Source organism: Moschus berezovskii, chromosome 19 (assembly GCF_049115385.1).
Source record: "Moschus berezovskii isolate FMDL1 chromosome 19, NW_MosBer_1.0, whole genome shotgun sequence".
In the NCBI taxonomy this organism is placed as follows: domain Eukaryota; kingdom Metazoa; phylum Chordata; class Mammalia; order Artiodactyla; family Moschidae; genus Moschus; species Moschus berezovskii.
Window position 1 is genome coordinate 57,515,047 of NC_142478.1, and position 13,823 is coordinate 57,528,869.

Genomic DNA, 13,823 nt, shown 5'->3' on the forward strand with positions numbered 1-13,823 from the left:
GGCTGTATATTGTCACCCTGCTTATTTAACTTATATGCAGAGTACATCATGAGAAACACTGGGCTGGAGGAAGCACAAGCTGGAATCAAGATTGCTGGGAGAAATATCAATAATCTCAGATATGCAGATGACACCACCCTTATGGCAGAAAGTGAAGAGGAACTCAAAGGCCTCTTGATGAAAGTGAAAGAGGAGAGTGAAAAGGTTGGCTTGAAGCTAAACATTCAGAAAACTAAGATCACGGCATCCGGTTCCATCACTTCATGGGAGATAGACGCGGAAACAGTGGAAACAGTGTCAGACTTTATTTTTTTGGGTTCCAAAATCACTGCAGATGGTGATTGCAGCCATGAAATTAAAAGACGCCTACTCCTTGGAAGGAAAGTTATGACTGACCTGGATAGCATATTAAAAAGCAGAGACATTACTTTGCCAACAAAGGTCTGTCTAGTCAAGGCTATGGTTTTTCCAGTGGTCATGTATGGATGTGAGAGTTGGACTGTGAAGAAAGCTGAGTGCTGAAGAATTGATGTTTTTGAACTGTGGTGCTGGAGAAGACTCTTGAGAGTCCCTTGGACTGCAAGGAGATCCAACCAGTCCATTCTAAAGGAGACCAGTCCTGGGTGTTCATTGGAAGGACTGATGCTAAAGCTGAAACTCCAATATTTTGGCCACCTCACTCGAAGAGTTGACTCATTGGAAAAGACCCTGATGCTGGGAGGGATTGGGGGCAGAAAGAGAAGGGGACGACAGAGGATGAAATGGCTGGATGGCATCACTGACTCGATGCACATGAGTTTGGGTGAACTCTGGGAGTTGGTGATAGACAGGGAGGCCTGGCGTGCTGCGATTCATGGGGTCACAAAGAGTTGGACACGACTGAGTGACTGAACTGAACTGAACTGAATTCTGGTCTCAGGACTTAATGAAGCTCAGGTTCTTGATATCTCATGGTAGAAAGAATTCAGTGAGAGACAAAGTGATAGACAAGAAGTGGACTTATTCAGAGAAAAACATTCCACAAAGTGTGGGGGCTATCTCAGAAGGTAAGAGCAATTGGCTACACACCAACATAAAATAAAAACAAACAAAAGAACTGCAAAGAAATCTGAAGCTTTCTTAATAAGGTAATCATTAGCTTCAGAATCATAATATGTATTACATATACATGTGGTATATTAATATTACTACCATTATAAATTAGTATAAAGCAAATTACAAGTATATTAATGATAACAGAAACCAAGATTTTCATTGAAAGATAAAAGAGAAATAAGATTTAAAAAAAAGTCAAGAGCAGCATTATTTTATTAAACTTTACCTAAATAATACCAATCAAATTTTTAATGAAAAATAAAACTATTATGCAGGACAAAAAGGTACTGTATTGATACTTTTAAATTATATTAATGTATTTTTAAATACATGTGAATTAGCAAAGAAATTAATAAGATACAGTTTCTGGCTCTGATCCTTAAATTATGCAAACTTATCAGTGACTGCTTATCAACTTATAATGACTAATCAACGATCACCTTTACATATTCATGTTCCATACACAAGGTAAACAGATTTGTCAATCACTGGAGCACAGCCATGAAAAGAGATGGAGAAAACTTAAATGCATATTACTAAGTGAAAGAAGCCAATCAGAAAAGTTTGCATTATGTATGATTCCCTTGTAGCTCACTCGGTAAAGAATCTGCCTGTAGTGCAGGAGACCTGGGTTCAATCCCTGGGTTGGGAAGATCCCCTGGAGAAGAAAATGGCAACCCACTCCAGTATCCTTGCTTGGAGAATCTCATGGACAGAGGAGCCTAGTGGGCTGCAGTCCATGGGGTCGCAAAGAGTTGGGCACGACTGAGTGACTAACACACACATGTATGATTCCAACTGTATGACATTCTGGAAAAGATAAAACTGGGGAGGGACAGTAACAACATCAGCAGTGGCCAGGTATACAGGGGAGGGAAAAATAGGTGGAACACAGGGTATTTTTAGGGCAGTGAAACTATTCTATGTGACATTATGATGGAAGATACATGTTATTCATTTATCAAAACTCATAAGATGTACATTACCTAGAGAAACCTAAGGTAAACTATGGACTTCAGGTGATAATGGTAGATTCATCTTTGTAACAAAAGTATCAAGAGTGTGAGATGCTGATAGTGGGGGAGGCAGTGCATGGGTGGGGGCAATGAGTATATGGGAACTCCCTGTTCAGTTCATTTCAGTTCAGTCGCTCAGTCGTGTCCGACTCTTTGCAACCCCATGAATCACTGCACGCCAGGCCTCCCTGTCCAATACCAACTCCCGGAGTTCACTCAAACTCATGTCCATCAAGTCGGTGATGCTATCCAGCCATCTCATTCTCTGTCGTCCCCGTCTCCTCCCACCCCCAATCCCTCCCAGTATCAGAGTGGCCCTTAATTTTGCGCTGAATTTAAACTGCTTGAAAAAAATTAAACTTACTAAAAGAGAAAGGGGATGGTGGTGTGAAAACTGACCTCTGGGTGTCAAACATGCTAGATACACCACTGTATCTAACACACTTAGAAAAAAGGATGGCACACGGTAAGCATAAAAATCACAATAAACATTCTGAAAGAGATGGGAATCCCAGACCACCTGACCTGCCTCTTGAGAAACCTGTATGCAGGTCAGGAAGCAGCAGTTAGAACTGGACACGGAACAACAGACTGGTTCCAAATAGGAAAAGGTGTACGTCAAGGTTGTATATTGTCACCTTGCTTATTTAACTTATATGCAGAGTACATCATGAGGAACGCTGGGCTGGAAGAAGCACAAGCTGGAATCAAGATTGCTGGGAGAAATATCAATAACCTCAGATATGCAGATGACACTACCCTTATGGCAGAAAGTGAAGAGGAACTCAAAAGCCTCTTGATGAAAGTGAAAGAGGAGAGTGAAAAGGTTGGCTTGAAGCTCAACATTCAGAAAACAAAGATCATGGCATCTGGTCCCATCACTTCATGGGAAATAGATGGAAAAACAGTGGAAACAGTGTCAGACTTTATTTTTTTGGGTTCCAAAATCACTGCAGATGCTGATTGCAGCCATGAAATTAAAAGACGCTTGCTCCTTGGAAGGAAAGTTATGACCAACCTTGATAGTATATTAAAAAGCAGAGACATTACTTTGGCAATCAAGGTCCGTCTAGTCAAGGCAATGATTTTTCCCGTGGTCATGTATGGATGTGAGAGTTGGACTGTGAAGAAGGCTGATCGCCGAAGAATCAATGCTTTTGAACTGTGGTGTTGGAGAAGACTCTTGAGAGTCCCTTATACTGCAAGGAGATCCAACCAGTCCATTCTAGAGGAGATCAATCCTGGATGTTCATTGGAGGGACTGATGCTAAAGCTGAAACTGCAATACTTTGGCCACCTCATGCGACGAGTTGACTCACTGGAAAAGACTCTGATGCTGGGAAAGGTTGGGGGCGGGAGGAGAAGGGGACGACGGAGAATGAGATGGCTGGATGGCATCACCGACTCTGTGGACATGAGTTTGAGTGAACTCCGGGAGTTGGTGATGGACAGGGAGGCCTGGCGTGCTGTAATTCATGGGGTCGCGGAGAGTCGGACATGACTGAGCGACTGAACTGAACTGAAGCATAAAAATGCTTGCTATTATATATTTTTCTACTGATATACTTGAAATATTTCATAATTAAAACCATATCTAATAATAGCAAAAAGTGGAAACAATTGAAATGTTCAACTGATCACTATATAACCAAATATGGTATATTCATACAATGTAATCCTATTCAGCAAAAAATTAAAAATGAAAAGAACAAATTGCTGCTAACATGGATGAATCTCAAATATTATGCTAAATAAAAAGTCATGCTAGAAAAACAAACAAACAAACAAACAAAAAAAAGTCATGCTAGATAAAAGAAACCAGACCAGAAGAGATATCCAGAAAAGACAAACTGAAAGCAACAGAAAGATTTGTGGTTACTTGGTGGTGAGGGTGGGAAGAAAAACAAAAGCCCATGGTCTTATGGAACTGACATTCTAATGAACAATAAACAATAACTAAGTAGTACAAATATTATGTGAGATGGTAATAAAACATACTATTCACCAAAGAAACAATGTCTAGGATTTATTTTTAAATATTCCTGGGAGTGGAGGGAGATAGATGAAACAAAATTAGCAAAATGCTGGTATCAACTGAAATTAAGTGGCAGGTACATTGGAGTTCATTATGCTATTCTTTCAACTTGTATATATATTTAAAGTTTCCAGGACTTCCCTAGGGGTCCAATAGTTAAGACTTCACCTTCCAAGGCCAGCAGCGTGGTTTTGATCCCTGGTTGGGGAGTTAAGATCCCACACGCCTCAGGGGCAAAATACCAAAACATAAAACAGAAGCAATATTGTAACAAACTCAATAAAGACTTTAAAAATGGTCCACATAAAAAAAAATCTTAAAAAAAAAATTTTTTTTTAATAAAATTTCTGGACTTCCTTGGTGGACCAGTGGTTAGAAATCTGCCTGCCAATGCAGGGGATAGGGGTTCAATCCCTGGTCCAGGAAGATTCCACATGTTGAGGGGCAGCTAAGCCTGTGTGCCACAACTACTGAGCCCAAGCGCTACTGAAGCCTGCATGCTTTCGAGCCCATGCTCAGCCACAAGAGAAGTCACCGCAACGAGAAGCCCACATACTGCAACCAGAGAGAAGCCACTTGCCACAACTAGAGAAAAGCCCTCGTAAAACAAAGACACAGCACAGCCAAAAATAAATAAATAAAATTTTTAAAATAAAATTTCCATGTTTTTTCTAAAGGTGCTTAAAAGGTAGACAATAAAGAAAGGGAGCATTGGGGCAGGGACTGCCATTTTTAACCAGAGAAGGCTGCATTGATTGGGTGACATATGAGTAAAGACCTGAGGGAGGGAAAGTGGGAGCCATGTAGAAATCTAGAGGAAGGGAGAGGACCCCAAGCAAAAGAAACAACAAACTTAGAGGTCTGAAGCAGGAGTAATCTTAGCAAGTTAGAAGAGTAAGGAGGTAAGTGGGCTGAAGCTGAGAGAGGTGGGAGAGGAGTTGGAAACAGGCTCATGGAGGTCAAGAGTCCTGAGCAGAAAAGTAATGTGATCTGACTTGCTTTGTGATGGTTGTTCTGTCTTATGCATTAAGTAGATTGAAGGAGGAAATCAAATCCAAAATGTCCAAGTGTCAAACTTGAGAAGTCCTGTGATATGGGGAAGGGGGTGGGGAATGAGTGATAGCAGGTGGGGAAACAGAATAAAGAGAGGGTTTTTTTTTTTTTCTAAGATGGAAGAAATAACATGTTTATAACCTGATGGGAATGAAAGAGAATGTATCACTAGCTAACTGGCAGGAGAAATGTTGATAATTTCGATAAAGAGATAGTGGTAAAACACATCTGTGTAGTTGATAAACCACAAGAAGAATGCACAAAGCAAAATATTTATAGAAAAAAAATAAAGAGGCAAAAGAGAGTCCACCTCCTCTGGAAATTTTTTTATAATCCTCTTTAAAATAAATTACTACAAAATAGGATGGATTCATCCATAGTTAATCACTCACCCATGGTTAACCATTCTTCCAAGGTTAAGTTCCATTACTTCCCTGGTGGCTCAGACAGTAAAGCGTCTGTCCACAATGCGGGAGACCCGGGTTTGATCCCTGGGTTGAGAAGATCCCCTGGAGAAGGAAATGGCAATCCACTCCAGTACTATTGCCTGGAAAATCCCATGGACAGAAGAGCCTGGTAGGCTACAGTCCATGGGGTCGCAAAGAGTTGGTAACGACTGAGCGACTTCACTTCAAGTTCCATTAAACTCAGGCAGGTCAGATCATACTGATTTTCATAACATACAAAGGACACATGTAATATTAAACTAACATGGGACACACAAGACAAGCCCTCCTCTTTCTTATGGAATTTTCTAAAATAATAATTTTGTAACTGGAAGGGTCTTTTTAGACATACAGCTGGCTATGAACCTTTAACTAAGCCACTTAGATGCAGAAATGACATGGATTCTGTGGAGTATTGAATAGAGGAACAGTTCATAAACGTAAATGTTCTGTTCCACTTAAGTTCATTTCTAAATGTCCAACAGCCACCTAAGAATGAAAATCTTTCCCAGCTGCATGAGACATTTTTCTTAGATCTGTCTTTTGTACAAGGGGAAAACATAACACTTGTAAATTGTTCTAAGGGAAACATTACTTAATATGCCTTAAGTGTCTCCTGGCAGTGATAGCCTTCCTTTCATTGGAAAAGTAACTTCAGGATGAAGCATTTCCCTGGACAACTGGAAGGAATAAATATAGTCACCTTTCCAAATGATTTTCCCTCTTCTCAGTAAAAGTGGCTGGCAAGGCAATATATTCTAGGGTTCTAAGTTGTCCAGATTGACATTTTGTTTATGAGATGGTCAGACAAGTAAGGATACAGCAACTAACTCATTCATACACAAATGCAAAGCCAAGGTTTGCCAAGTGAGCTCAACTGCCATAAAGTTTTTTGGAGATTTTAACACTATCAACAACCCCTTCCAAGGAATTTCTCTCTAGGACTCCCACACTTTATTAATCCACCTTTTATTCTGATTTACTCTAATTAATCAAGAATCTTAGGCTATTTGCTGAGTCCTTCATTCTTCCTGATTTCTAGCTGCTGACTTGTCTCAGGGATCAAATTCAGTCTCCCAGTCCTGCTAGGACCTCCTGTCTCTCAAGTGCCTCTTGTATGCACCTCATTGTTCTAGGCATTGGGACTATGAAAAACTTAAATAGCAATATAACAGATAATGACTAGTTCAGGGAAAAGTCTTCAGTGGGGACTTGTGACAAAGTGGCAAATGAGTGATCTTTATTTTAAAGCACTGTTGAGAAAAAAGAATTCAAACTGACACTTGTACACTGATGTTCATTACAGCATTATTCACAATGGCCAAAAGATAGAAACAATCCATCAGCAGGTGAATGGATAATGGGATGTTATTCAGTCACACAAGGGAATGCTACAAATGAACACCCAACATATGATGCTAAGTAAAAGAAGCCAGTTACAAAGGGACAGATACTGTGCGATTTCCCCTTATATGTGATATATAAGTAAGCAAATCCAGAGACAGAGAGTAGATTAGAGGTTAACACGGGCTGGGGGTATAAGGAATGGGGAGTTACTGTTTAGTGGGTTTGGGATGATAAAAACGTTTCAGAAATACAGGATTATATTTTTCTCCTTCTAGACTGAGTTGGTGTAGTGTCTTCTTGGTTATCAAAATACTCATAGACTTTGGATTGTGAAATAATAAATATTCATAATGTGTGAAAAAGCATGATACATAACTATGATTTTAATTACATAAAAATGGTTACTTGTGTAAACACACAAATGAAGCCTAGAAGAACACATCAAACAGTAAACTGCTTATGATTATGGATAACTGCTTTTTGTTTCTTGTGTTTTTTGGTTTCCTGTTATGTACATGTTAACTTTTAAGAAATGTTAGAATATAATGCCACTGAATTGAATACTTAAAATGGTTACAATGGAAAATTAATATGCTACAAACCATTGAATTGCATACTGTAAATTAGTGAATTATATGACACGTGAATTTTATCTCAAGAAGGCCATTTTTTTGTTGTTGTTTTTTTTTGAAAGCACTTGAAAGTATGCACAGAACTATGGAATGGTTTGGGGGAAAAGTGGGGCAGGAAAAGTGATGATTAATCAGGCAAATAGGGGACTTCCCTGGTGCCAGTGACTAAGACTCTGTGCTCCCACTACAGGCTGGTCCAGGTTTGATCAGGGAACTAGATCCCACATGCCACAACTGAGTAAGCTGCAACAAAAGATCCCTGGTGTCTCAACCAAGACCTGGTAAAGTCAAATAAATATTTTTTAAAAATCAGGCAAATTGTTCTCACGTGTGCATGCTCAGCGACTCAGTCGTGTCCAACTCTTTGTTGCCAACTCTACAGCCAACTCCATGGGCTGTAGTCCACCAGGCTCCTCTGTCCATGGAATTTTCCAGGCAAGAATAATGGAGTGGGTTGCCATTCCCTACTCCAGGGGATCTTCCCAACCCAGGGATGGAACCTGCATCTTCTACACTGGCAGGCAGATTATTTGCCACTGTGCCATAATTTTTGGTCGGTGAAAGTAGAATGGTGCCTTTGTGTGGAGGTACTGTCATGTCCTTTGTCCCACTAACAGAATACAGTTTAAAGTTCTAACCCTGACTCTGGCTCTCAGAAACATGGGTCCTTTATTATTACCTGCTAGGGCAGCTTTGTCCCCATATTCTTTGCGCTAATGTTGCCTTCATGCCAGCCCTGCTTATGTCAAAATATACTTCTCTCTCATTTAGCCTACCTGATTTGGCTCACCTGTTCTGACCTCAGTTAATTTAACTGCTGTCTTCATTAAGTCTTCCCTAACGGATCTCAGTAATACCAGCCTGCCCTTTCTCTGGGCTTCTACATCACTGAACAGTCATGTCAATCTTTCAATGTTTCTTGGTTTTTTTCTTGTTATACATATTTCTTATAAGACAACTAAGAGCCTGGAAAGCATAGCTGCTATTTACATTTCTTGAACATCTGTAATCTCCTGATTTTATTGCCTGAATGTTTTACTAAAAGTTGCAATGTAGCCAACTGACCATCTTATAATGGCTGCGAGGGCCAGCCCTAGGTTTGGAAAGACTTAGGTTTCACTGCCATTTCTGCCAACTTCCAAGTGTTTGAGTTTGGGCAACTTATTTAATTCCTGTAGGCGTCAGCTTCTTGATAGTATTTGTATCTGCCACAAAGACCCTTGAAAGGGTTAAATAGGATTTATCCATGCAAAGTGTTTAGCAAGCTGCCAGACCACCTGTAAATTGGAGCTGCAGTGTCAAGGCAAAGTGGGAAATTGTGATTGGTGATTTATCTCAAAATCAACACAGAACAGATGTGGCCCTAAAATTACACTCTCCTAATGGAATGGGCTTCCAAACTGCTATAAACAAAATGAAGGGAGAAATGAACCAAATGGCTTTTGGTATTACATCCCTTTCTGGACACAGCTCCAGACTTTTATTAAGGTCTTCAGCGCTAATAATTTTGAAGGAAAGGAAAATGTAGAAGAAAACAATTCTCATAAATCTTATTCAAGTATTTCCATGTGCCATTACTACACATGACAGTAATCAGTGGCATATGAAAATAGTATATGTAAACAGCATGCTTAGGAAAAGCACCAGGTGACTGTTGTCCTCACCTTGCTTATAGCTAATGTAGTTCTTCTAATATTTGATTTTCTATCAATGTTTTTTAAAGACTAGATTCCCACCCCCCCTCAGTTATTAAGTAATACACATCTTACTGAATTACAGTTTATATGACTTAGAATGTACAAGTCTTTGTAATTGCCTTTGGTGCAAAATAACCACTTTTAACAGTTTGGTGTTATGTATCTCTCTAGTTTTTTTTGGGAGTATGTACAATCCAATAAACAAGGATGGAATCATACTATAATGCTACCCTCAACCTTTTTTTAAAACTCAGTGATGTATATCCTAAGGCATCTTTACATGACAAAACAGATAGAGCCCCTTATTGTTTTAAATGGCTTCATATTTCATTTTATAGGTGCACCATGATTACTTATGTATCCAATACTCTATTGAAAATGTCTGAATTATTTCCATGTGTGTGTGTATGGGTTCCAATATTCAACAATACTTCAAGCTGAGTTGCTGAATCAAAAAGAATGAACACTTAACCATATAATACAATTTTAACAAGACAAAACAACCTCAATAACTACTAAACTGCCTTCTCTAAAAAGTTGTACCTTATAATCATCTTTTTTTAATGTCAACTTGCATTTTGATTAAAGCTGTATTTTTGAACCCATTATGCTATACTTCATGTATAATTTACTTCTAAATCCTTTGGAAAGTGTTTTCTCTGGTATGTTAAAAAACAGAACACTTAACCATCATACAGCACTCATGGGAAATGATTTAGAAGCCAGGTTTTTAACTTATTGTCTGTGCTCCCCCTGCTGGTACTAATGAAATAGGCACCACAGTGAATTGGTTTCTATCACAATGTTTCCACAATTTAAACAAAATAGAGAACATATTTGTTAGAAACAAACCTTTGATGTTGATATGAATCACTGTGGCTTGCTTTATTTTTGACACATCTCTGAGTCTATAACAGAAGTTCCAACCCAAACACCTAGAATCTGATTTGAGATGAGTTTTAATTAAAAAACAAGAACAACCCAAAAACACTCTTTTGGCTTCAGGACTATTCTTTTATCTATCTATGGAGTATGTTTTCTGGGGTATGTGAAATATGGTACTTAACTTTGTCCATAAGTTAGATCTCCAGTGAACAGATGCTCAAGAGTTATAATTTAACTCAAACATTTTAATTACCTTTTAACCCATAAAAGCCAAAATGAAAATTCTCTAGTCAATCAAGTTTCACTGCAAAGCTCCAGTTTTAACACCATTCGAAATTCAGTTCTGCTGCTATATTCCCTTTGCCCTTAGCAACACAATACAAAAAATCTGGGTGGCAAGATACTCAGTTAAAACTTGCCTCTTGGGCTTCCCTGGTGGTCCAGTGGTTAAGAATCTGGCTGTCAATGCAGCGGTCACCAGTTTGATCCCTGGTTCAGGAAGATGCCACATACCACAGGGCAACTAAACCTGTGCTCTGTAACAAGAAAAGCCACTGCAATGAGAAGCCCATTCAGCATAAGAGTAGCCCCTACTCGCTGCAACTAGGGAAAGCCCATGCAGCAACGAAGACCCAGTGCAGGCAAAAATAAATGAAAAAACAAAACAATCTTTCCCTCTTTCCAGGCTCCCTTGTAGCTGGAGACCAAGACACAAGTGCAAGTCTGGGCAGGATTTCTCGGAAGGTAAGTAAGCTGGCACTCAGCTGCCATGCTCCTTCAGCCTTCATGCTCTCCTCTCTTCCTTCAGCCAAGCCACATGCAAAGGAGAGTGGAGCAGAAGACAAGATGAGCCTGGGCCCTCCACAACATCTTTAAATGGCCACTCCATCTGGGACTACTTCCAGATTTTAAAAAACAGGGACTTCCTGGTGTTTCAGCAGCTAAGACTCTGAGCTCCCAATGCAGGGGCCCTGGGTCCGATCCCTGGTCAGGGAACTAGATCCCACATGCTGCAACTATTTTGCATTCCACAACCAAGAGAATCCACATGTTGCAACTATCCCACATGCAACTAAGAGCCCGTGCTGCCAAATGAATAACTATTTAAAAACAAAACCAACAAAACCCCCAAGGCACTGTAAATTGGGTTTTCTGAGCTCATGGCCAAATACAATTCCAACATAGATACCAAAACAACTGCCTCTTAAAAGTAAAAATCAAACACATAAAGGTACAACAAAGGTGAGTGAAGTCACTTAGTCGTGTAAAACTCTTTGTGACCCCATGAACTATAAAGTCCATGGAATTCTCTAGGCCAGAATACTGGAATGGGTAGCCTTTCCCTTCTCCAGGGGATCTTCCTAACCTAGAGGCAGTGCAGTAACTTTATGGCCAAAAGTCTTGAGGCACGTTCTAAAATACCTAATTTATAACCTTAACATACCTGGAAAATACATGGTCCCATAAGTTTTTGGAAGAACTCGTGTTTACTGTCAACCTAACAATGAAAACCTCTTAAATGCTAAAAACTGGCCAAGTGTAAAAATGAATGCCACATAAGGACAGAAAATAGCATGTAAAAATAAATCTATACATTTATGTTCTGCTGATCTTTGATGAGGGAGCCAATACAATTCAAAGAAGATAGGATAGTCTTTTTCAATAAATGGTACTAGTACCAATGGAGTCACATGCAAAAGAAAAAAGTTAGACCCCTACCTCACTTCATATACAGAAGTTAATTTAAAAAATGGATCAAAGACCTAAAATTTCTTGTTACTCTAAATTTGTTACAATGTGGGGGAAAAAAAGACCTAAGTATAAGAACTAAAAGTATAAAATGCTTAGGAAACATAGGTGAAAACTTATACTTTGGGACAGGTAATGGTTTTTTAAGTATGAACCAAAAGCATAAGTGACCGAAGGAAAAATAGAAAAATGAACTTTAACTAAAATTAAATATATCTGTGCTTCAAAACACACAACCAAGAAAGTAAAAAAAAAACAAGGACCTACTATATAACACAGTGAACTTAACTCTATGTCTTGTAATAATCTATAATGGAAAAGAATCTGGAAAAGAATGTAACAGAACATTGTAAATTAACTATGAAAGTGAAAGTCACTCAGTTGTGTCCGACTCTTTGTGACTCCACGGACTGACCCCATGGAATTCTCCAGGCCAGAATACTGGAGTGGGTAGCCTTTCCCTTCTCCAGATCTTCCCAACCCAGGGATTGAACCCAGGCCTTCCACATTGCAGGCGGATTCTTTACCAGCTGAGCTACAAGGGAAGCCCAAGAATACTAGAGTGGGTAGCCTATCCCTTCTTCAGCTGATCTTCCTGACCCAGGAATCGAACTGGGGTCTCCTGCATTGCAGGCAGATTCTTTACCAACTGAGCTATTAACTATACTTCAATTAAAAGGGAACAGTTCTTCATAGAAAATAAACATTTCCTTCAAGGCAAAAAAAAGAAAAAAAACCCTATGGAATGGGAATGGGAGAAATTATCTGCAAATCACATTATCTGATAATGGTCTAGTATTCAGTGTATATATTAAAAAAAACCCTACAACGCAACAACAAAAAGACAAATCAAACAAAAAAACAAGCAAAGGATTTGAATAAACATTTTTTAAAAAAAGATAGACAAATAGTCAATATCCACATGAAAAGATGTTCTGTTCAGTATCATTAGCATAAGGGAAATATAAATCAAAATCACAAAATGAAATACTTCACACCCACCAGGGTATCTATAAACAAATAACAAGTGTTGGTGAGGATGTGGGGAAATCAGAACCTTCATGCTTTGCTGGTAGGAATATAAGAGCTGGTGCAGCTTCTGTGGAAAAAAGTCCTGAAGTTCTTCAGAAAGCTACATATAGCTATCATATGACTCAGTAATTCCACTTCTAGGTATATAACTGAGAGAAATGGAAATGTATGTCCACACAAAAATTTGTACATGAATGTTCTCAGCAGCACTGCTTATAATAGCCAAAAAAAAAAAAATAGAAGCAACCATTCATCCATACGCTGAATGGACAAATAAAATGGGGTCTATTCACATCACAGAATATTACAGAGCCATTAAAGGGAATGAATTACTGACACAGGCTACAACAGACATGAACCTTAACAACTCTATAATAAGTAAAAGAGGCCAGACACAAAGGGATACGCATTATTTGATATCTATGAGGTGCCAGGAAAAGGCAAATTCTGACAGTGAAAGTAGATTAGAGGTGACCAGGAATTGGGAGTTACAGGTACCTGGGGTTAACGGTTAGTGTTTCTGTTTGGAGCAACAAAAAAGTTTTGGAAGCAGATAGTGGTGTTGGTGGCACAACACTATGTAATTAATACCAGTGAATTATACACTTAAAAGTGGTTAAAACATAGTAAAATGTTATGCATTCAGTTCAGTTCAGTCGCTCAGTTGTGTTCGACTCTTTGCAACCCCATGAACTGCAGCACGCCAGGCTTCCCTGTCCATCACCAACTCCCAGAGCTCGCTAGAACTCATGTCTGTTGAGTCAGTGATGCCATTCAACCATCTCATCCTCTGTCGTCCCCTTCTCCTCCCACCTTCAATCTTTCCCAGCATCAGG